This window comes from Dama dama, chromosome 18 (genome assembly GCF_033118175.1).
Source record: "Dama dama isolate Ldn47 chromosome 18, ASM3311817v1, whole genome shotgun sequence".
Taxonomy (NCBI): Eukaryota; Metazoa; Chordata; class Mammalia; order Artiodactyla; family Cervidae; genus Dama; species Dama dama.
Genome location: NC_083698.1, coordinates 79,522,341 through 79,547,376, shown reverse-complemented (window position 1 = coordinate 79,547,376; position 25,036 = coordinate 79,522,341). Strand labels below are relative to the sequence as shown.

Genomic DNA, 25,036 nt, shown 5'->3' with positions numbered 1-25,036 from the left:
GTAGTAGACACAAATTTTACCAACTCTAAAATATAGTGATTCATAACAGATTATTAGAGCAAGTGAGCATGTAATACCTATCAAAAGCCTCATGGATGGTCCAAAGAACCAGGGAAATGTGGACATCTGGGCAGAGATCCCTCTGGATAAACACCAGAAACTGCAGCTGCTGGGCTTCCCAGTCAGGTAATTTATGCAAATTTGTTTAATACTCAATAGAATTTAAATATGTTTTATTTTAGTACCCCCCCCCCTTTTTTTTAACCACTAGCCAATGTATTTGTTAGGATCCTTGTCCACAATGAAATCTTATCAAATAGTCTCCATATTCAGCACAGGACATCAGTGATTTTTTTCCCTTAAAATGTAAATGTTTACATAGCCAATAAGTGACATTGAAACACCTTTTTATGACCTCAAATTTTTTCAAATCAATAATTACTTTCTTTCTGACTCCCTTATTTGGTTTTATGATGTGAATTAACTCATTCAACCATTCAAACAATGGAATTAACTTGGTGATAATTTAAGACAGTTTAATGAGAGAATATTTCCACAAATACATAATTAAACTCTCAGTTCTAATGAAAAATTGCCCCAAACTTTAATCATTAGATAGCCACTCCTGAAAAAAATCACCCAAATGAACTCTTTTTTTTAACTAGACACTTGGAAGATTCAATAAAAATTTCCAGGGACTTTTCAAAGAATGAATTTGCCTGGTTATGTTCAAGCTATTCCTTATATGGTTGTTTCAGCATAACCAAATACACTGCTAGCTTGTTTTCTTCAGATTAGTTTGCTTAAATAATTATCTTGAAGGTGAATGCTACCTGAATCTATCAATATTACTATTGCTAGAAATGATATCAAATGATTTTGCCCTCCATTTGCTTTATAATGTGGAAATCAGATAACCCTTGTTTGTTTTGCTTTGCCTTCATTACAGATTTATGCTGCTAACAAATGAATAACTATATTGGTAGACCTGACCAAAATATAATAAATACACATACACATACCATGTTCCTATAACTGCATTATCCTCTCAAAACTATCTGCTTCATTAGATTATTTAAAAAAAATAAAGCACACACACCATGTTTCCTCCAATACATTATCCTCTTGTAACTATCTGTTTTATTCATTTTTAAAAAAAAGATTAAAGTAGTACATTACACAGGTAGTTATCTAAGCATCAAATAACAGAATTATTTGTAATAAAGAGTGATAAATTTCTGCCTAAATATTCCTATTTCTATCCGCAATCCAATCCAATTTCCTCTTCCCTTATGGTTAACTTTTTAAAATATTTTGCAATTCAACTGCTGATCACTTCCACATCTTGAAATATTATTGTACCAATTACTATGGTTTGTCAATGTTACAAATTTCCTACTGACTTTGTGATATACTAGGTAAAGATTCCCTCCCTTACACCATTAATACTTCCTCCCTCTGATAATACTGTGTTCTAACTAATTTAATTATTCAACTGTTAAAATTCAAAAAATATATTAAGATTACATCTCTCGTACCATGGAAAAAAGTCAGTGTGTCTTGCCTTACTATTTTGGCTATTCTAATAGATGTGTAGTGGTATCTCATTTTAATTTTTATTTCCTCAGTAACACATGATATGGGACACCTTGTCATATGCTTACTATATTTATTCTCTGATGAGATAAATCTTTTCATTTTAAAAAAATGAAATCCAATAATGTATAAAATAATTATATGCCATACCCTAGCAGAATTTATCCCAGGTATGCAAGACTGACTCAACATTTCATAATCAATCAATGCAATCATCATATTAATAAGATAAAGGAGAAAAATCAAAGGACCATATCAAGAGATGCTAAAATAGCATTTAACAAAATATAACACTCATTTACAATAAAAACTCTCAGTAAATGAGAGTTTACTCATTTAGACATTTCAAGTTTTTTAATTGGATTATAATTTCCTTATTATTGAGTTTAAACAGTTCTTTTTATATTTTGGATGATAGTCCTTTATCAGACATATATTTTACAAATATTTTCTTCAAGTGTGTAGCTCGTCTTTTCACTATTTTGACAATTTCCTTCACATAGGTGAGAATGTTTTTTATTTTAATGAATTTTAGCTTATCATTTCTTTCTTTTATGGATCACATCATTGGTGCATTTAAAAATCATAGCCAAACACAAGTTCTTCTAAATTTCTTCCTGTTATGTTCTAATAGTTTCATAATTTTGTATTTTAAATTTAGGTCTGTGACTTACTTTTAGTTAAGTTTTATGAATTATTCAAGGTCTGTGTCTAGTTGGTTGAGTATCAGTTATTCAAAAGACTGTCCTTTCTCCACTGTATTGCCTCAGCTCCTTGGTCAAAGATGAGTTGACTGTATTTAAATGGGTCCATATCTGGGCTTTCTCTTCTGTTCCCATTGATGTGTTTGTCTATTCTCTCACCAATATCACAAACTCTCTATTATGGTAACTTTATAAGTTGTGATTCAGGTAGTGTCAGTCTTTCAACTTGGTAATTCTCCTTCAATATTATGGTGGCTATTTTGCATCTGATGCCACTACATAATAACTTTAAAATTAGTTTCTCAAGGTCCACAAAATACTTGCTGGAATTCTTTTTTTTTTTTTTTTTTGTAGGGATTGCACAGAAACTACAGATCAAGTTGGGAAAAACTGTCATCTTGACAATTTTTAGTCTTGTTATCAAAAAATGTGGAATATCTCTCCATTTATTTAGTTCTTTCTGATTTTACTGGGAAAGTTACTAGATACTCATTAAGTATGATGTGTCCTTTAGGTTTTTTAAAGATATGCTTTCTCAAATTGAGGATATTCCCCTCTATTCCTCATTTACTGAGAGTTTTTATTATAAACGTGCGTTGTATTTTGTCAAATGCTTTTTTAGCATCTCTTGATTTGGTCCTTTGATTTTTCTTCTTTAGCTTATTAATGTGATGGATTACATTGATTGATTATGAAATGTTGAGTCAGTCTTGCGTACCTGGGATAAATCCTGCTAGGGTATGGCATATAATTATTTTATATATATTATATATATATAATATATTTATATTTATATATAATTATTTTATACATTATTGCATTTCATTTGATAAATCAAATACTTTCATAAGAATGTTTGAGCCTATGTACATAAGAAATACAAACACACACACACACAATATTAATCAGAATGTCTTGAAGCTTCCCAAGATAAAAGTAGGAACATTTTGTTAGATTCCATCTGTTTCCCAATAAAGTAATAAAGCAGGCAAACAATTGTCAACTCAGCTATGACTCAAAAAATAAAAACGTAGCAATTTCATGCATTTTTACAAGGGTAAGTCCATAAACTTTTCAGCTGGGTCCAACACATCATTTTTATAAAAGTAGTTTGACAATAACATAATTTACTCTCTTAGGAAAATGCTTTTATCTTAGATTTTGAAATCAAGAGCAATTCACTATGGATGAAGAACAGGCACCACTAAGAAGAAGTGTGGGAATAACATTGATTGAGCATGCTATATGACAAGCAATTTGTTATGATCTTTCACAACCTGTATAGCAATTTTTATAAGAACATTGTACCTTTACTGCTTTGGAGAAAAAAGGAATGAATGGCCTTATAAAATAAAATATGTTTAGATATTAAGTAGTTTATTTTAAAATATATCACGTTGGCTAGATTAACCAATTAGATAGGTGTAATGTTAGAACAAATTTACTCACTCATATAGTGAAAAAATATCTACTATTCAAAAGTCTTAATTAGAAATATTATTAAATTGTATTTTCAGAAACAAGATTAAATAACTGAGCCAGTAATAGCAGATTCTTGATACATTAAAGGAGTCTTAGAAGAAAAATAATCCAATGAAGACAGCACTTCTGACATAATATGTTCAAGAAAGACTGCACTGTTTTTGATGATAAGAGAGAAGAGGTAAGAACAGTGTAACTGTCTGGCCAGGAATGAAGAGTAATGACCTTGTCATTTCTTGTCTATTTATATAAAATTCAGAAACAACCCAAGCCAGTGAGTATTATTAAAACAGGATTTTTGGCAGGGAGGAACTGAGTTAATTATAGTCTTGACCTGAAGAGGAGTTGATAACATTCCAGGCTACACCCATATAGAGAAAGACACTCAGGCCATGAAACACCATGCTTTTGATGAAGGATGAGAGAATATAGGCAAATAGGTGGTATTCCGAATTCTTTCTCTGTCCACAACACTCCATAAACATTTCCTTTCCTATCTCTTCTTTCCCCTTCCTTTCCCTGTCCTGTCTTTCTCATTTTCCTTTCCTTTCTTTTACTATCCTCTTTAAAATATATATGGGCACACAGAAATGAGATGCTGTGTGTTAAAATAAGATCTCTCTGAGAGACCTTAAAATTTATATCCGATGTTTAAGGATTCCTTAGAGTTAAAAATTCTAGAACATTACTCACAACAAACCCATAAGTAGGTATATGATAAAAATTCTGCATTAACTTGCCAAGGTGATACTCCAACTAAAGAGAATGATCAGGAAGTTATGGAAATCATAGCAGTCTAATTCAAAAGGTGATACCCTGACATTCTCTGATGAACTTCAATAGCATGAGAAATTATGATGAGATTATTTAGATAAGGAATACAAGTTCAACTTTCTCTTGTCATCCCACTGAGTATCTTGGGGGATATTCCTTTTCATTTTCACTTGCTATTATATCCTGCTGTGGTGCCTACATTTCTTTTAAAACATGCAACATTCACTCAGATTATTCACTATGGTTAAATTCTCCAAGGCAGCACTTTCTCTGTGCTCATAGCTTTCTTTGGACTCACTGCAAGTCTTGAACAGAGAAAAGGGCAAAGAGGAATTTACCTGTGGGACTGAACTGAAATGTCAAGACACATGCATGAGCAAAGATAAAAAAAGGCCAGAACAGGGATAAAAAGATGATAAATATCTCTATTTTCTGATGAGTATCTTTTCTAATAACTTCAAAGTACTAAACATTCTATACATTAGATACTACACTAGAGAAGAATGGTAAATCCTTTAAAATTAGTCACTCATTACTTTATGAGAAACAAAATACTGTAAGTTTGCATCATAAAAGTCTTGCATTCCAGTATTACACGCTGTATGCTCATTCCAAAGAAAATGGAAGACAAAGGAAATATTAAGTAGTGTAACAAAATGCATAGCATTCTTAAAAAAATAATATTTCATTCTCCCAGAGTTTGATAATGGAATTTTATAATAAATCCTTATCCATAACTAGTATACTTAATACAGATTTTAAATTTAAACCCTAGAATTATGCCTATGTGACTGACAAATCTATTGTTATTCAATACCACTTTCATCTTAGCTACAAAAACAGTATTATTAACGACAAGATACAAGTCTTATTCAAGAAAATTGATTTACTCTATTGAGCAATGATGACTTGGATAAATGAAAAAATGCATAAATCTTGAGATCCTTGATTGTGAATTAAAAAAAAAACACACACACCTATTTTGTCTTCCATTTAGATTTAAATGTTGATCATAGTTGACTGGAAGAAGTAACGTGGTATTTTCCCTCCAGGACCTATGAGTGGCTGACAGGGAGTCCAAGACCACTCATAAGAGATAACCACAGAAAGTAGGAGAACCTGCCCTCCTGTATTCCATTAGGTAAGAAAAGTTCACCATTTTGCCATTCTACACTAGAAAGAACACAATATGTCAATTTAACAACATATTAATATTATTTTCCTATTATATTTAACTGATAAATCTGAAAAGCATTTATTGACCTCCTATTATGAATCTGAATCAGTGCATTGTCTAAGGAATCAGAGATAAGCAAGAGAGTCTCCCTGCTTTATAAGAGAAGGCAATTTAGTAGAAGACAAATACAATGAAAAGATAATGTCAAAGTAATGCAGAAAAAAAGTATAAAATAGTAATAAAAATAATGCTAATATTTATTACATGCTTAAGATGTGCAAGGTACTAAGCTAAAATGCTTTTACATGCATTTACTCACTGAATCCACTATGCAGTAAGTAGTTAATTACTTTAAATATAGAACATTTGCTACTTCAGAGCATATATTTACCTAAATCAAATATAAGGACTTGGTATTTTTTCAAATGGACAGAAAATATTAACTTTCTTTTACATTTATTTAGATAATGGAATAAGAAAACATCTAGAAACCCAACTCCCAGTCAGTTACCTCAGTGTCAGTTCATGAATCCTCCATGAGAAAGTAAGCTCATAAGTTTAGAACAATGAGGATTCTGGATGAATGACTAACCACACTGAAATGACTGAAAACTTAAAGTTCTAAATAAATGCTAAAATTTTACTCAGTCTGTATAATTAAACATTTATATCTCCACCTCATTTTTATCTTCAAAGTTATATGTTGAAAGATTAGTGTAAATATTAGTGGAAAATCTGTTTAATCAGTGTGGGAACCCTGTGTAAGATGACCTTCAAATCATACCACAAAAATGCAGCCAGAGGTATGATTTTATTGTTGAATTACTAAACCTGCTGAGACATTAAGACATACACAGTGTGTTAGGGTTCTACTAAATTTAAATTAAACTTGGAAAAGAAGTTAACCTTCTGTACAAACAATTTTTTCATTTAGACAGCAACATTTCTATTAGCACTCTAAGCATGTAAAATAACAGTGAATTCTTTCTAATTAGTTTCATTTTTAAATCAACAGTTTAGCTAACAAAGACTATCTCAATTTTCAGACTTTATTATATTAAGGAAAATCAAAAATTATTATAAATTAGCTTATTAGGAAATATAATTGGCTTAAATTAGTATGAACAAAATAGTGGCTACTTACCTCGACTTAATTTATCTTTAATATAAAAATAATTAAAAAATTATGTCCTTTTAGATAGACATAAACATAGAGCTATTTAATAGACAGCTCTAATTACATCCAAAGTTATTCCTGTTTTCTATATGTACACGTGTCAGGAGCTCACTTGGGTTGGGACAGAGAGATCCAAGCTGTCAGGTGTACAAGTATCCAATTAAAGCAACAAAAAATAAGTGAAACAGTTAAGTGTTTAATCACTTACTGCAATGAGTAAAAGAGAGTCTTGTACCTGAAGAATCACAGAATCACCCTGTTCCATTTTTCCTCATGAAACAGAAACCGGCTGGTGGATCAGCTCAGATGTGGGGGTCACCTCACTATTAAAGGAGACCTGAACAAAAAGCTCAGGCAATTTTCAGTGGGAAAGTACTAAGTAAGAATGGGGGAAATTGCCTTTAAGACTCTCTCCTCCACCCTTAAGCAGACCTTGGCAGAAGACCGGATGACTACCTTAGTCCAAGGTCTCAGAAAAAGAGATCTATTTCATTCTTTTTTTTTTTTTTTTTTTTTTAATGGCAGAGTAATATGCCATTGTATATAGGTATCACAACATTCTTCTGTTGATGGACATTTAGGTTGCTTCCATGTCTTGGTTAGGGCTTCCCTGATAGCTCAGTTGGTAAAGAATTTGCCTGCAATGCAGGAGAGCCTGGTTTGATTCCTGGGTTAGAATATCCACTGGAGAAAGGATAGGCTACCCACTCCAGTATTCTTGGGCTTTCCTTGTGACTCAGCTGGTAAAGAATCCACCTGCAATGCAGGAGACCTGGGTCCAATCCCTGGGTTGGGAAGATCCCCTGGAGAAGGGAAAGGATACCCACTCCAGTATTCTGGCCTGGAGAATTCTATGGGGTTGCAAAAAGTGGGACACGACAGAGCCACTTTCAGTCTTCCATGTCTTGGTTATTGTAAACAGTGAAGCTAAGAACATCAGAGTACATACATTTTTTCGAATTACTGCTTTCTCAGGATACATGCCCAGAAGTGAAATTATTGGATCATATGGATCATATCTATTTCTAGCTTTTTAAGGAACTTCCTTACAGTTCTTCATAGTGACCGTGCCAATTTACATTCCCATAACAGCTGCTAAAAAATCCGCCTGCAATGTGGGAGACCTGGGTTTGATCCCTGGGTTTGGAAGTTCCCCTGGAGAAGGGAAAAGCTACCCACTCCAGTATTCTAGTCTGGATAACTCCACGGATTATACAGTCCACGGTGTCACAAAGAGTCAGATACAACTGAGCAATTTTCAGTTTCATTTCACTAGCAGTGCAGGAGGCTTTTCTTTTCTCCACACCCTTCCAGCATTCATCATTTGTAGACATTTTGATGAAGGCCATTCTGACCACTGTGAGGTGATAGCACATTTTAGTTTTGATTTGCATTTCTTTAATAATTAGCTATGCTAAGATGGGGAATCAGTGGAAACAGTGTCAGACTTTATTTTTTTGGGCTCCAAAATCACTGCAGATGGTGATTGCAGCCATGAAATTAAAAGACGCTTACTCCTGGGAAGGAAAGTTATGACCAACCTAGACAGCATATTTAAAAGCAGAGACATTACTTTGCCAACAAAGATTCGTCTACTCAAGGCTATGGTTTTTCCAGTAGTCATGTATGGATGTGAGAGTTGGACAGTGAAGAAAGCTGAGCACCAAAGAATTAATGCTTTTGAACTGTGGTGTTGGAGAAGACTCGTGAGAGTCCCTTGGACTGTAAGAAGATCCAACCAGTCCATCCTAAAGGAGATCATTCCTGGGTGTTCATTGGAAGGACTGATGTTGAAGCTTAAACTCCAATACTTTGGCCACCTCATGCGAAGAGTTGACTCATTGGAAAAGACCCTGATCCTGGGAAGGATTGGGGGGAGGGAGGAGGAAGGGACGACAGAGGATGAGATGGCTGGATGGCATCACCGAATCGATGGACATGGGTTTGGGTAGACTCCGGGAGTTGGTGATGGACAGGGAGGCCTGGCGTGCTGCGATTCATGGGGTCACAAAGAGTCAGGAATGACTGAATGACTGAACTGAACTGAAGCACCTTTTCATGTGCTTTTTGGCCATCTGTATGTCTTCTTGGGAGAAATGGCATTTCTTGATCAGGTTGTTTGCTTTTTCCATAACAGTCGTGTGAGCCGTTTATATATTTTGGAGATTAATTCTTAGTTGGTTGCCTCCTTTGCAAATATTTTCTCCCACTCTGTGGGTTGTCTTTTTGAAAAAGAATGAAATACTGCTATATGTGATCCAGATCCATTGCCCATTGCTTATTCCTGACTTTCAATAGCTTCAAGTGATGTTTATTTCTGGTCTTTTTCTGCTTTAGATTCACTTCCAATTTATATTCAGTGAATTTCAGACTCTGAAATTTGGTTCCACTTACCATCTTCCATGCAGTCTTTGCACAAAACTCTATGAGGTATCTGTTTAAAAACACTGTAGATTTGATCTCATGTTTCTTCAGGTTCTTGATTCTTGTCTTTTGTCTATGCTACTTTGGGGAGTTGACGATTACATTTATTTTTGTTGTTGATATATCTATAGTGAGAGGTGAGGAAAAGGGTATCTTATAAGTGATGTTCACTCGTATCACAATAAGTCTCTTAGTGGTAATTTGTGCATGAATTTGGGTAGTGAGAATATTATAAATGGAGTATGGAAGAGATAACTTATGCACATAGTAACATACTAGTTTGGGAGTAAAAAATCAGTCCTTCATCCATGAGGATTATCAATATATTTATGCTTTAAATTCAAGCTATAAAAATGACCTATTTTTTAATCATGTAGAAGCATTAAACTAGCAGGTACTTTATTTAATGTGGTGGTTTTCCACACCAAATTTTAGTAGAATGATATGTGTGATTTTAAAGCTGACTTGACAGCCCTCATGGGAAAGCTGCCTTCTGCACACCAGATTTGGTACACAGTCATTACAGTCTATGAAGGGAGTTGCAGCCAAGGACTCAGTGTCTACTGGATGATCATGATTTTTCACATAGTTTTGTTGCTGGCTCAGGTGCCTTTATTTCTAGATTTCTTTCTTTATTTTTTTTGAATTTAAGTTTTAGTTTATATTGGAGTATAGTTGATTTACCACACTGTGTTAATTTCAGGTATATAGCAAAGTGATTCAGTTATAAACATATCTATATCCATTTTTTTCAGATTCTTTCTCATATAGGTTTTTATATAATATTGATAGAGTTTCCTGTGAACATCAGATCCTTGTTGATTATCTGTTTTATATATAGAAGAGTAATGTATATATGTTAATCTCAAACTTCTAGTATATTCCCCTCTCCCATATTTCCACTTTTGTAAACATAAGTTTGTTAAAAAAAAAAGAAAAGCCAGACACACTAGAAAAGGAAATGCTTATTTAAAGTCATACACTTAGTCTACCTAGCAGCACTTTATACACTGCCTTCTAAGAAACACAACATTCCCAGGAAATGGATGTTCCATTTTTGGTTTCAACCATTTCAGGAATTCTTACATATAAATATCTTAAGTAAATATACACCAAAAGCTAAATGTCACCTATAACTGCTCAAAAAAGATGAAAAATACTGAGTAGAGTGTTCCCATTAATAAGCACCATATACAATATAGCCAATTAATTTAGAAAAAAATGGTCATTAAAAAGGCCTCAGAATAGTCTGGAAATGTTAAGAAAGGTTTGTATAGGCAATAATATATATATATATATTTTTTTAATTTTTCATAGCTACCTGTTTAAAATTGAATGAGCAATGGTAATGAAAACCTAATATTTATGCTTCTTACTAAATATCAAAACTGTACAAGGTTTATTACTAAGTCATCTCATTTAAGCATGCTTTCATGAAAACTGAGGAGACTACTTTTCTCGCCCTGCTGAAACTGAACAATGATATTTTCAACGGCTCACAATTCAAGAGAAACTTGAGGTCATAATTGCCATAGACAGTTTTCTTTGGTGACAGATGATCGTACTTATTATCCATTTCAATCACAGCACATTCTCTTGCTGTGGTTAACTGCCTTACTCCCCACAGTTTTGGCAAGATGATGTAAAACCAAGTCATTTAATTAATCTCAATTCCTGACTGGTTAGTTCAATCTAACTTATTGTTTACATATTTCTGACTATTTTATATTTGGCTGCTAAGAAATGATAGTCTAAATGCATCCAAAATAAAAGTGGGAAAGGGGGGGATTTAGTAAATAATAAGCATACACTTTGCCAGCCTTGGGAGCATATGTAAATACAGAGATTTTTTTCAGCCATCAGTTAACTGATTCAGATCACATAACCTATTTTGACATTAAAAGACACTTATGCTGAGCTATTGAAATTTAATGTTTCAACTATATATGTCTTAAACGTAGTTTGTAACTCAGATCCATTTCCCTTTACTCCCTTTCCCTCACTGTGATAAAAATAGCTCCTTCATAGTCTTATCTTTTCTTGTGGTTGTTTGCCTTTTGGAAAGAATAAGATTTACCAAAGATGAGAAAAATGAATCAGAAACCAGAGTGTATTAAACTAAGTTTCAATTTATGTATTTATTTTCAAATTTTATATATATATATATATATAATTCTCTCTTTTCATTTTAGTTTTCAAGATAGCTTTTTAAGAAGTAGAAGACTAAGGAGAAGAGGGAAACTGTAGTTGAGAGAGACAGAGAGAGACAAGCAGGAAGTGAGGAACATAAAAATAAAATTAATGAATATAAGCAATTGTCGACGTTCTGCTCTGTTAATAATATAGTATTATTTATGAACATATTATCTAGTTATACAAAAATAAAGCCCTAAAATGTTTTCATAACAATCTATTCTCCAAAAGATAAGTTCTCATTGGTGTAAATTAATATTTTCTTTTAGATAAAACTATATGAAGAATATATTAATAAAGGATAAAAATATATTCAATATATTGATGAATACTATATTGGTAAGAATTCACTATAACCAAAGTTACGTTCCTCTGCATTTAAATCTCCCTCTTTCTTGGTTCCAAGGTCTCCAGCTACTACAACAAGACTGGGAGTCAGAAGCACCTTCAACATTACTTTAAGAGATGTTATGAACACAAAAGGAAGTTTATAAAGACAAAACTGGTAAACTGAAACAATATATGATAAAAAGAAACAAGTGAACTGAGTCATTGAGTGAACTGGCTTTCTGCTAATTGACCTAAAGCCAGTATTGCTTAAGCCTGGTTCTTCTAGAGATAACCAAAATTTCCTTTGTACATGTCTTGAACTTAGCTACACTCAGTCTATCTGGAAAATAGTCCTTCCATCTGGTCTCCATTATACCATGCCACAAATATCATCCTCATTGAAGTCAGTTTAGTTTTTCAGGCTTGTCTTCTACCATTTCACCAACATTTTATCCAACGATGTTATCACCAATATTTCCAAAACTCCCAGGGAAACTGTGTAACACTACATCAAGTAAACAGAGCCCACTTATTAGGAATACAGATCTTTGATTAAAGATTTAAATTTTGTTTTAACATGCAAACTTTCCTCAAAATTCATTTTATAGTTTTCTGAATATTTACTTTTTAATGGCCCACTGAGTTATTCAGTAGAAATTCTGCTGAAATCTTCTTTGCATATAATATTTATTATAGTTATCTACACATTTACATATATCTATCTTCATTTCCTTATCTCTGACATTCTTGATAAATAAGTTATACTCAATATCCCAAAAAGAAATTCTTATGTGGCTCCATAAAGATAGCTACTTATAAACCTAAATAATTTATGTTAATAAAACATATTATTTTGACTCTCCAAATAATTTTCATTTGTATAATGATATGATTGCAAAGGTTTTACAAAAGTAAAAAATGCTTAAATATTTAATAATGATTTAAAAGTCAATAAAATTAAATTCCAAAATATGGGTAAGAAATTTTCACATAACTACTAAAATTTTTTCAATAATAAAAAAATAGCAGTCTGTTGAAATTTATTTAAAAATATATTCTGCATTTTCACCCAAAACATACTCCATGTTGCTACTGTTCAGTTGCTAAGTCGTGTCTGACTCTTTACAACCCCATGGACTGTAGCCTGCCAGGCTCCTCGGCCCATAGGATTCTCCAGGCACAAATACTAAAGTGGATTGCCATTACCTTCACCTCATTAACATATATATATATATATATATATATATATATATGTATATATAAAGTTGATCACTTTAATGATTTCTATTATTCTAATAAAGTGAAATTTCAAAGTACAACTTGATATATAGCAGTTTTAATATTATGTATTAATAAGAGTATTATGTATTAATAAGTGCCTATGTACCATCAAGTGAAAGTGAAATTTGCTCAGTCATGTCTGACTCTTTGCAAACCCATGGACTATAAAGTCCATGGATTCTCCAGGCCAGAATACTGGAGTGGGTAGCCTTTCCCTTCTCCAGGGGATCTTCCCAACCCAGGGATCAAATCCAGGTCTCCCGCATTGCAGGTGGATTCTTTACCAGCTGAGCCACAAGGGAAGCCCAAGAATACTGGAGTGGGTAGCCTATCCCTTCTCCAGAGGATATCCCCTGGATCTAGGAATTGAAAAGGGGTCTCCTCCATTGAAGGTGGATTTTTTTTTTTTTACCAACTGAGCTATCAGAGAAGTCCCTATATAGCACCAAAGCAATATAAATAACTTCTTTGTAAAATCAAAGTAATTAGAGAAACTATTTACATGAAAACATTACTTAACTTCTTTCTCAGAATTATTATCAAACTGGCTGGACTGGCATTATTGTGCTTCATTTTAACAGACTTAGGAGGCAGTGTTTAAAAAATATCCTACACTGATCATTAAGATAAAGTTAAATAAAATATTTTATTCATAAATATTTTATAGTTTCTATATTAAAATAAGGCATTGAGTGTCCTTTGAATTGTTCTTTTAAGTGCATATTTTCCATCCCCTTCCCAATGTGATTTCCAGCTCATTATATAAACAATATAAAGGAGGAAAGGGAAATCAGGAGGCAAGCAGTAGATGGTTTTACATAAGTTTACAATGGACTCCTGCTAAAATTTTTGCAAAAGAGATCTCTTTCCACCTTGGGAACTATTGTGGAGTCATCAGTTCATAATGGGATATGGGATGGTATCAGTTCATAATGGGATTGTATAAGTCTCTGCTCACAATAACAGAGAGAACGAAGGACAAGAATCAGGACAAATACACGGTTCAAGTAAGACATTTATTAAAGGTAGGTCTGGATCAACAGATGTGAGATTCTGGGAAGGATTCCTCCAAATCAGCAGTCTTTAAATATTTGGTTTAATCTTCGTTAATGTGAGCAAGTAGAAAATGGTCCATTTATTTAAAATGTATATTTTATTTCATTATATTTGAAATAGTAGAAATGTCAAAAATAGTAAGCATAAAAAAATTGTATGCATAATACTGCAATTTAACTTACTATATGTTTGCAAATGTCTATATTATTGTTTTTCTATCATTCATGAAACAGATGTGGTAGTCATTCAGCTTGGATTCAAGATATTTACTTGCTTTCCATCCCCTAGGGTTGTCAGAATTATTAAAAAGAAAACAAAACAAACAGGAGAGTCAGTAAAATTTGAATTTCTGATAAATTGCATATAATTTCTAGTGGCAACACTAAATATTATATATCCTATATACTGCATATAAGTGTATCCCAATTTTTATACAAAATGTATTCACAGTTTATCTAAATTTCAGATTGAGTTGGATGTCTGGTATTTCATCTGGTAATCCTACCACTCTCATTTAGAAACTGTGGAACTCAATTCAATCTAAAATATAAGAGACAGAAATATTCTATGCTCAGAACTCTTCATGGGAAATACATTTTTTAAAGGATGGATTGCAGGCTAAAGAGGCAAGAAAGCTTCTGGTAGAAGATAAAACTGGAGAGTTTAGGCTGTTAGCTATTCTAGACATGAGTTGAAGGAGATTTACACATGGAAGATGGCGGAACAGCTAAACAGAAGACAGAATTATAGGATTTAGAAGTGGTAAAATCAACAGGGAAAGCTATTTGTCTAAACTAATGGAAGCTAAAGCTTTAGGGTGCTAATGTAACAAGGATGCTTTCTGGAGAAGCTGTGCAACTTCTGATTAGTCCACTTGCAACATCCTATGTGTCCCCAAAATCAGTCTTCACAAAACAGTCAGAAAAATCTTTTCTAAAAGCAAATATGATTTTGTTGCTTCCATGCATAAGATCCTTCTATGACTTTCTTTAGCTATTAGAATAAAACTCATTCTTCATCTGGCCCTTGCTTCACTTTTCAGCTACATATACTAACCTCCTCCCCGTCCATCCTCAAGTTCAAGTAGAGAGAATAAAATAATGTAGTCTCACGTTTTTCAATGTCCAAATCCAGCAAATAGTTATTCACGGCAGTCTCATTTCACTATGTCCTCACCTAGAACCTGATTGTTATTATTTTGGGACAATGCCCATTTCCTTCTAAAATACTCAGTGTGTGTGTGTGTTAAGTCACTTCAGTCACATCTGACTCTTTGCAACCCTATGCGCTATAATCCACCAGGTTTCTCTGTCCATGGTATTCTCCAAGCAAGAATACTGGAGTGGGTTGCCATTTCCTTCTCCCAGGGATCGTCCAGACTTAGGGATCAAACCTGCATCTCCTGCATTGGCAGGTGGGTACTTTACCACCAGCTTCACCTGGGAATCCTAACAATTCAGTATGTATCACTAAGGATATGTACTCTTTTAGAAAACTTACTGCAACTTAAATTTGAAATATGTTTGCATGATTGATTCACATCTGTCTCCCCCTCTGGACTGTAAACTTCAAGAGGATAGAGACTGCATCATTTTTTTAATTATCACTGTATTACAACATCTAATACATTCTGAGCAAAAAGCAATTTCTCTGGCCTATCAATAGATGCTGATTGAATCATTTCATGTATGTATTTTTAATTTTACCTTATCCTTTTTAGTTTACATTTTTCATCAATGTGTTTGTAGTTTTATTTTGTAACTAGAACAGGAAGTACTATCAAAGGGTAACATCCATTAATACCCAGATGGTTGATTAGCAGGCCAAATAAATTTACTACTTCTGATTCAATTGTAGCCTAAGGGTTTCCCTTCAGAGAAGGCTAATGAATGAATGCCTAACAGAGCTCCACTTAGAATGCAATAAAATACTACAGAAAGTTTCCTCAAATGTTGTCACACCATTTAAAATTTGTGGAGTGAATATTTAAAAAAATAAAATCTAACAAGTTGAAATTTAATAAGAAAAAAAATGTAAAGTCCTATATGTAGTTAAAAAACACCTCATAATTCCCAAGTATAAACATAAGATATAACTGGAGGTGAGGCAGTAGAGTCATTGTGTTTAACTATACAAAGAGTGATTTATCTAGAAAAAGGGTTAGGTTTACTCTAGGTGGCACTATGAATAGAATTAGACTAAAGTGATTAGAGGGGGAAAAAATCAACTCAAAAATTAAAAGAAAGTTGTGCTAAAACTAAGACCTACCCAAAAATATTAGACAGAAGTGTTAAAAACTATGTTTTACTTACTTTCCCTTTTTCAGTGTTTGTGTGTTCAAGCATAAAGTAGGCAAGCTCTGGTAACTAGCATACAAAGGGATCAAGAACACTGGATAAATTATCAGACTATAAATCTATAAGATACTTCCAACCATTAATCTTTTAAAAAATTCTTTTAGGGTAATATGAAAGGTGAAAAATATTCTTAAACACTTCCTAAAAATGACAAAAAAAATATACAAGTCATTTATCAATAACATAAAAAATTTTAAGGATATGGTACTTCATAAGTCTTAGGCTTATCAGAGGAAATGCCATAAACTAGAGCACTATACTGGTGAAAATATATTAGATTTTCACCTGCAATTTTCTAGAAATAAACTCAGACATATATAAATAATTAGCTAAATATTAATTTTATCATAAAAATGTAATAAATTTTAAAATATGAATGTATAAAGGGTCTTTACCATTTAAGAGGTAACCTAGGCTAATTCTTTTTAAACATGTTTTTAATTGGAGGAAAATTACAATTACAGTGTTGTGTTGATTTCTGCTATATAACAGTGCAAATCAGCTATAATTATACATGTATCCCCTGCCTCTTAAGGGTCCCTCCCCTACCCCATCCCACTCCTCTAGGTCATCACAAAGTACCAGACTGGGCTCCCTGCTTTATATAACAACTCACTGGCTATCTATTTTATACGTGATAGTGTATATATGTTGATCCTGCTTTCTCCATTCATGCCCCACTGTGTCCACAAGTCCATACTCTACATCTGCATCTCCATTCCCTCACTGTAAATAGATTCATCAATACCATTTCCCTAGATTATATATATATATATATATATATGTGTTAATATGCTATATATATATATGATCTAGGTTCATCCACCTCATTAGAACTGACTCAAATTCATTATTTTCTATGGCTGACTAGTATTCCTGAGAAAACTACAATTCTGAAAGACACATGTACCCCATTGTTCATTGCAGCACTGTTTACAATAGCCAGGACACGGAAGTAACTTGCATGTCCATTGACATGAATGGATAAAGAAAATGTGGTACATAATATACAATAGGCTAATTCATGTAAAAGTTCCTCAAAATGTCTCTCTAGCCTCTCACTAAACACATACAAGTCTAAAGAATCTATTCTCTCAAGAAGTGGTTTATGGAATGTACTTTAAATGTTAGAAATTCTTTTATGTTAAGTTAAATCTTCCTTCCCCATAATTTTCCCTTTTTATCCTAGTCCTATCCTCCAGAACTTCTCCCAATTCTATCCAAACTTTCCTACATATGTGAGTCCTTAAAATAATCAAAGATCACTAAAGCTCTTAATTTTCCTTCTCCAATGATGCCTCCTCATGGCCTGATTTCCAGATAGTAACCCAGAAATGTGCTCACTGCTTGCCCTTGAACATTCTTTGATTTGATTAAAGGACCCTCAAAAGAGAGCTTTCCAGAAGAGAGCTCCAGGTCAAGTCTGGCCAGCAGCACAAAATAAATAAGCCTCCTCTGTCTCATTTCTGTTAATGCAAGTCCACAAAATACCATTGACTTACATCAAGCTTATTAGCAACTAAGTTAAAGTTTGTTTTTTGTTTTTTTTTTGTATTGCTGTTAACTATCAGTGGAATTGATTAACGATTAACCAAAGTTTCTATGTAAATCGTGTAAAAGCTTCACCCATTTTTAAGAAACAAATGGATTTTATTCAATTAGCAAATAATGAGTCAAAGTGCTATTAATATTTCCATTTTAAAATGAGAAAATTAAGATACAGATTACAATGAGATATCACCTTACACTGGTCAGAATGGCTATCATCAAAAAATCCACAAACACCAAATACTGGAGAGGGTGTAGAGAGAAGAGAACTCTCTTGCACTGTTGGTGGGAATGTAAATTGGTACAGCCACTATGGAAAACAGCATGGAGGTTTCTTAAAAAAACTAAAAATAGAGCTACCATATGACCCTGCAATCCCATTCCTGGGTATATATCCAGAGAAAAACATGACCGAAAAAGATATATGCAACCCCATGTTCACTGTAGCGCTGTTTACAATAGCCAAGACATGAAAGCAACCTAAAAGTCCATTGACCGGGGACTGGATAAAGATGTGGTACATATATACAATGGAATTTTACTCAGCCATTGAAAGAATGAAACAATGCCATTTGGGCAACATGGATGAAAACTAGACAGTGTCATACTGACTGAAGTAAGTCAGACAGAACAGGAGAAATATCATATGATACCCCCATACTTGGAATTTGAAAACAAATGATACAAATGAACTTATATTTAACAGAGAGAGACTCCCAGACTTAGAAAATGAATTTATAGCTGCCGGAGATGGGGGTGGCGGGGAAGGGATAGTTAGGAACTATAGGAAGATCATGTACACATTGCTATATTTAAAATGGATAAACAACAAAGACCTATTGTACAGCACATGAAACTCTGCTCAATGTTATGTGCCAGGCTGGATGGGAGGAGGGTTTTGGGGAACAACGGATAAACTCACTAAAAAAAAAAAAGATACAGATTAAATGACGCATTGAAGCCCATAACCAGAGATTAACAGAAATTATTCTAGAATGATCCATCGCCTAGATTCTGCACATTTCACTATACCACCATGCCCTCTCATGTGTTTTCCATGATTTTTATTGTTAACACTGCTTATAACAAAATTCTTCATATAGCAATATGTAATCACTAAATAGAAATATATACTCTTCATTACTTGTATTTTTATCTTCCTATGTACAATTTAAAGTATATGAACAGAGGGTGGTGGTTTGTTTAGTACTTTGGAATGAGAGGCTTTTCTTAAAATACATATTTTTAAAAACTATCTTTAATTCAAGCTGACAGGTAATTTTTCTTAAGAGTCTAGAATGATGAAAGTAGCATTTTATGCTAAGACTCTTGAGACAGTAAACAAAATAAGAATTATGTGCTTAAACCAAAACTTTTGAACTATGGACTCAAAATTTATTAGCATGGAACTAAAAGCCATTTTAAAAATTGAAAATGATACAGTTTTCATCAGCTTTTCAGTTTCTTTCCAGAAGTGAACTGAAAAAAATCCATTAGAGCTGCAAATATATTTCAGCAGGGAGAGTTCAAGTAGGATCCTGATGAAGAGACTGTGGTTGATGCCTACGAAGCAACAGCAAGGCCCTTGAACCAGATATCTGAAGAAACTTGATATGTGTAATTTATATATCATTCAATAGTTTTGGAAAATCATTACTTTCTTATATTGCCATAGACATGTACATAGCTATAGCTGCAATTAATTATTTCTGTAAGTTATTGTGATAAATTACAGGAAAATATTGCAAAGGTATTTAATTGAGAATCACATTTTCTCTGAATTCACTGGAACCTCCACACACCATTCTGGAGCATCTTGGGGAAAACAAGATCCAAGTCTGTCATCTGCAACTACTAATTATCTCTCATGAGTGAGGACACCCTGGCCTAGCTATGGCAGGGCAATCATCATGGCTTTACAAATGATGCTTATTTTGTAATTCAGCCAGCTATGACAACTCAACCGCTTACCTACCCTGATGATGACACTCTCTCACCCTTATGGTCATATGAAGGTTTGCCATCTTACCTTGTCATACTTTACTGCATTCTCTTGCCTCCTGCTCTCAGAAGTCTCATGTGGCCCTGTTGGTTTGATTCATATTCTGCAAAATGTAAAGGTTTTCGTCTATAAAATATTCATTAGATAATAGAACAAATTTTTGTCCCTATTGTTTTATTCTCTTTCAAGGACAATAAAGAAAAACGGTCTGTTCTTTCCCTCAGAAACTTAAACATCTATCTCCTCTAAAGACACAAAGCTTCCAGCAATTGAAGTAGCTTATATTTTCGATCTATTTTGAATTATAATTGCAGTATTTTATATTTTTAATCTATTGTGAATTATTATAAAATCATGGCAAGTACACAAGACTTAAAGATTTGTCAACAAATCCAGATAATGTCATTTATTACGGTAACAAAATTACCTTTTTGAGTTTGGATTTCTTCACAGGAATTAACACAACATCTGTTATCTGAAAGGTATTATGATTGGTAAAATTAGTCAAAATAAGTGAAAACTCCTGGCCCAAATTCTGACACTTAGTAGTCTTCCTAGATATTTGTTAAATTGTAAGCAACCAATTCAGTTAGCATGATCCTTGACTTTTTCCAAAATTCTTTTGACAAAGACTGACTGTTTTCAAAGTCCCAACCATATTGCAGGATGAGCAAATAAAAATAATTAATCAGGGCACAAGATATATTACAGTAACAAAGGTGATATGATCTCTGCAGAGTAAATGAAATGTGTATTACTAATTATACTTTGCATATTGACAACATGACTAAAAAATGAAAGTGAAAGTCACTCAGTTGTGTCTGACTCTTTGTGACTCAGTGGGCTAGTACAATCCACCAGTCCACAGAATTCTCTAGGCCAGAATACTGGAGTGGGTAGCCTTTCCCTTATCCAGGGGATCTTCCCAACCCATGGATCAAACCTAGGTTTCCTACATTGCAAGAGGATTCTTTACCATCTGAGCCACTAGGGAAACCCCTCTCTGTTCTCTAGGGGATCTTCGCAACCCAGGGATCGAATCAGGTTTCCCACATTGCAGGAGGATTCTTTACCAGCTGAGCCACAAGGGAAGCCCAAGAATACTGGAGTGGGTAGCCTATCCCTTCTCCAGGGGATCTTCCCGACTCAGGGATCGAATCAAAGTCTGCATTGCAGCTGGATTCCTTACCAATTGAACTATCAGGGAAGAAGCCTCACGAAAAAGTAACCCAGCACAAATTTTACTTTAAAAACAGTCCAGAGATTATTTCCAAAGCAATGTGTTTTATATTCTTTGTTTTCCAATTCCATATCAAAAATAAAGATTGAAAATTTGTAGCAAACAAAAAGACTTAAAGAGTGATGACTGTAGGTCACAGAAATCTGAAATTTGATTGGAAAAAATAAAACTTTCTTATAGCACCTGACCACCCCCCAACACCCCATCACTTCCTTACTGATGCCATAAGTTACTCTTGATGGATTTAAGGAAGCATAATCAGATTCAGTTGTTGATGATAAATAAGCTATGAATTTCAGATACAGAAATATAATGTTATTGAGCACAAACAATGTCTACTTTAACTTTCTTCAAAAGGATAGGATTTCTTGCATTTGTACCTCTAAAGAGAACTTGTGGAAAAAGTTTAAGGTAATGTTCATTTGTTCACTTGAATGAATAAAATCTATATAACAGAACAGTGACTACCTACACAGAATACTACTATAGAATTTATACAGATATATAGGTATGCTTTAAAATTTCTATAACACAGCAAAAAATTAATTTTTAGAAACTGATAGTAAACATATTTTTCATGAAATTATATGGATGAAGGTGATTCCTGGGTTCAGTTCTATCCATTTTCAGAGAAATCTTAAAACCATACCTCTTGAGAGGTAACTATTTAAGAATAATGCATTAAAAATAAATGTAAATAATAATACAAATAATAAATATAAGACCAGTTAATGTCAGAATAACACATATACTCTATGCACTTAAATAACAGAAGACTAGTGTCATTCAGTTCAGTTGTTCAGTCATGTCTGATTCTTTGCGACCCTGTGGACTGCAGCACACCAGGCTTCCCTGTGCATTGCCAACTCCCAGAGCTTGCTCAAACTCATGTCCATCAAGTGATGCTATCCAAACATCTCGTCCTCTGTCATCCCCTTCTCCTCCTGACTAGCTTGGGGGGCTTTTTAGGGTACAAGGCATATTTATATAAAATATATGTGGACAATATTGAGCAGTTATTTTTCATTATTTCTACAAACTGTTTTCAGGGTAAACTGCCACCTTTCTAAATAGGAAATAAAACAACTGAAAAAATTCCGCCTTCCTAAAGAACACATGCTTCCCTGGTTGCTCAGTGGTAAAGAGTCTGCCTGCTAATGTAAGAGACATGGGTTCAATCTCTGGGTCAGCAAGATCCTCTGGAGAAGGAAATGGCAACCCACGCCAGTAATCTTGCCTATATTCTTGCCTGTCTATGGGAAATTCCATAGACAGAGGTGCTCAGCTGGCTATAGTCCATGGGGTCGCAAATAAGTTGGATACAACTTAGCGACTAAACAACAGAAGGACACACATCAAGTTTAATACCTGCTAGGATTTAAATTTAGGAGTCACACTGAAGTTGCCCAAATCTCACAACTTTTGATACTGGTAAAGGTGATCAGAGGTGACAGAAGATGAGATGGTTGGATGGTATCACTGACTCAATAGACATGAATTTGAGCAAACACTGAGGGATAGTGAAGGACAGGGAGGCCTGGCATGCTGCAGTCCGTGGAGTCATGAAGAGCTGGACACCACTTAACAACTGAACAACAAAAGGCGGCCAAGAGGCTGAAAGGCTGAGGAAGTCTAAAAAGGGATTAGCTCTGAGATACTCTTCCAATCAGACCTTGGTACATGATTATCAAGGACTTCCTAGCTCTTAGACTGGAAATCAAAATTACCACTAATCCATCTGAACTTCAGGTTTTATTCAAATTTGACAATAATTGTTTTTTTTTCTCCAGAAAATGTATTATTTTTTCCTGTCTAAGACATGAGGGAAATGTTCGTGTCTTATGACTTCTTTTATTATATACTTTTCTTAGAGATATATCATTTACTTATCAAGCAGTACAAAGAAAACCCTACAAGGTGTTGATACCTGACTTTGACAGCTACTCACGATGTATCATAACATTACTTTGGTAGTGACTCACCATGAATAATGATACTCCTCCTTTCACTTGTTAACATATTTTATTTTATAATGTGGTCTGCTGCTGCTGCTGCTGCTGCTAAGTCGCTTCAGTCGTGTCCGACACTGTGCAACCCATGGATGGCAGCCCACCAGGCTCCTCTGTCCCTGGGATTCTCCAGGCAAGAATACTGGAGTGAGTTGCCATTTCCTTCTCCAATGCATGCATGCATGCTAAGTCGCTTCAGTCGTGTCTGACCCTGTGCAACCCCATGGATGGCAGCCCACCAAGGCTCCTCTGTCCATGGGATTCTCCAGGCAAGAATACTGGAGTGAGTTGCCATTTCCTTCTTCAATAATGTGGTCTACTTTCCTTTAATTCATTGTAACTCTTATATGAAGTATCTCATTCTTATATGTAACTTGATTTAGTTATTTATTGTCTATAGCTTCCTCACTTGGGTTATACCTTTTTCTTAAATTTTAGTGCATTTTTTTTTCTATTGAACACTGGCAAAATAGTCCATAGGGAAGGATAAAATCACAGTTCTCATATCCAAGGGAAATGAATTGTTGGATATGATTTACTGACACTTAAGATGGGTCTGGATACCATTTTTATTACTTTTACTCACATAATACTTTTAGCATTGCATTTTATTCACTATTATAATCTTTATCATGAGAACTAATTTGGAACAATTTTCTGTTGCAATGGAAGGATTTGATAATAAAACTGATGGATGGAATTTGATATCTGTTCAAATGTTTCAAAAAGGAATAGGACTCATTTAAAAACTTTCTCTCCTCTCCTTTTGCTACCACACTGCCATGATCATGGGTCCTATGCACACTCCCAGGAAGAGCCTGTCCCAGTGGACTCTGCCAGACAACCACAGCATCTCCACCTGGCTAAAGCTGACCTCTGACAATGTGAAGGATAGATCTACAAACTGGCCAAGAAGGGCCTGTGTGCTACTTGCTGAGTCGCTTCAGTCATGTCCAACTCTGTGTGACCCTATGAACTGTAGCCTGCTAGGCTCCTCTGTCCATGGGATTCTCCAGGGAAAAATACTGGAATGGTTGCAATGCCCTCCTCCAGAGGATCTTCCTGACCCAGGGATCGAACCTACATCTCTATGTCTCCTGCACTGGAAGGTAGGTTCTTTGCCACTAGTGCCACCTGGAAAACCCAAGAAGGGCCTGACTCCCTCACAAATAGGTGTGATCCTGAGAGACTCACATGGTGTTACAGAAGTACGTTTTGTGACAGGCAATTAAATCTTGAGAACTCTTAAGTCCAAAGGACTTGCCCCTGATCTTCCTGAGGATCTTTAGCATTTAATTAATACAGCTGTTGCTGTTGGAAAGCATCTTTAGAGGAACCAAAAGGATAAAGATGCTACATTCCACCTGATTCTGACTGAGAGCCATATTCACCATTGGCTCAATATTATAAGACCAAACGAGTCTTTCTCAATTGGAAATATGAGTCATAAACAGCCTCTGCTATAGTTGCATAAATTTATCTACTGTACTCAAGCAATAAAGCTATTGTATTAACTACATAAAAAAGTTTCCTCTAGATAATGACCTTTCTTTTTGACAACAGAATGATGTTTAAGACATTAGATTTTTTTTCCTGCAATTCCTATGTAATTTCAGGTTTCAGAGACCTGTTATACCTGGCAGTCTCAATTTTAGTTCATTAGTTCACATAAGAAAATATAGTTTA

The 25,036-nt window shown here is 34.2% G+C and overlaps 1 pseudogene; it reads left to right on the top strand.

The window, feature by feature from the left end:
• Window positions 1–24,138: 24,138 nt before the first annotated feature.
• LOC133072856 (small ribosomal subunit protein uS15-like) lies at window positions 24,139–24,824 on the top strand (annotated as a pseudogene).
• Window positions 24,825–25,036: the final 212 nt, after the last annotated feature.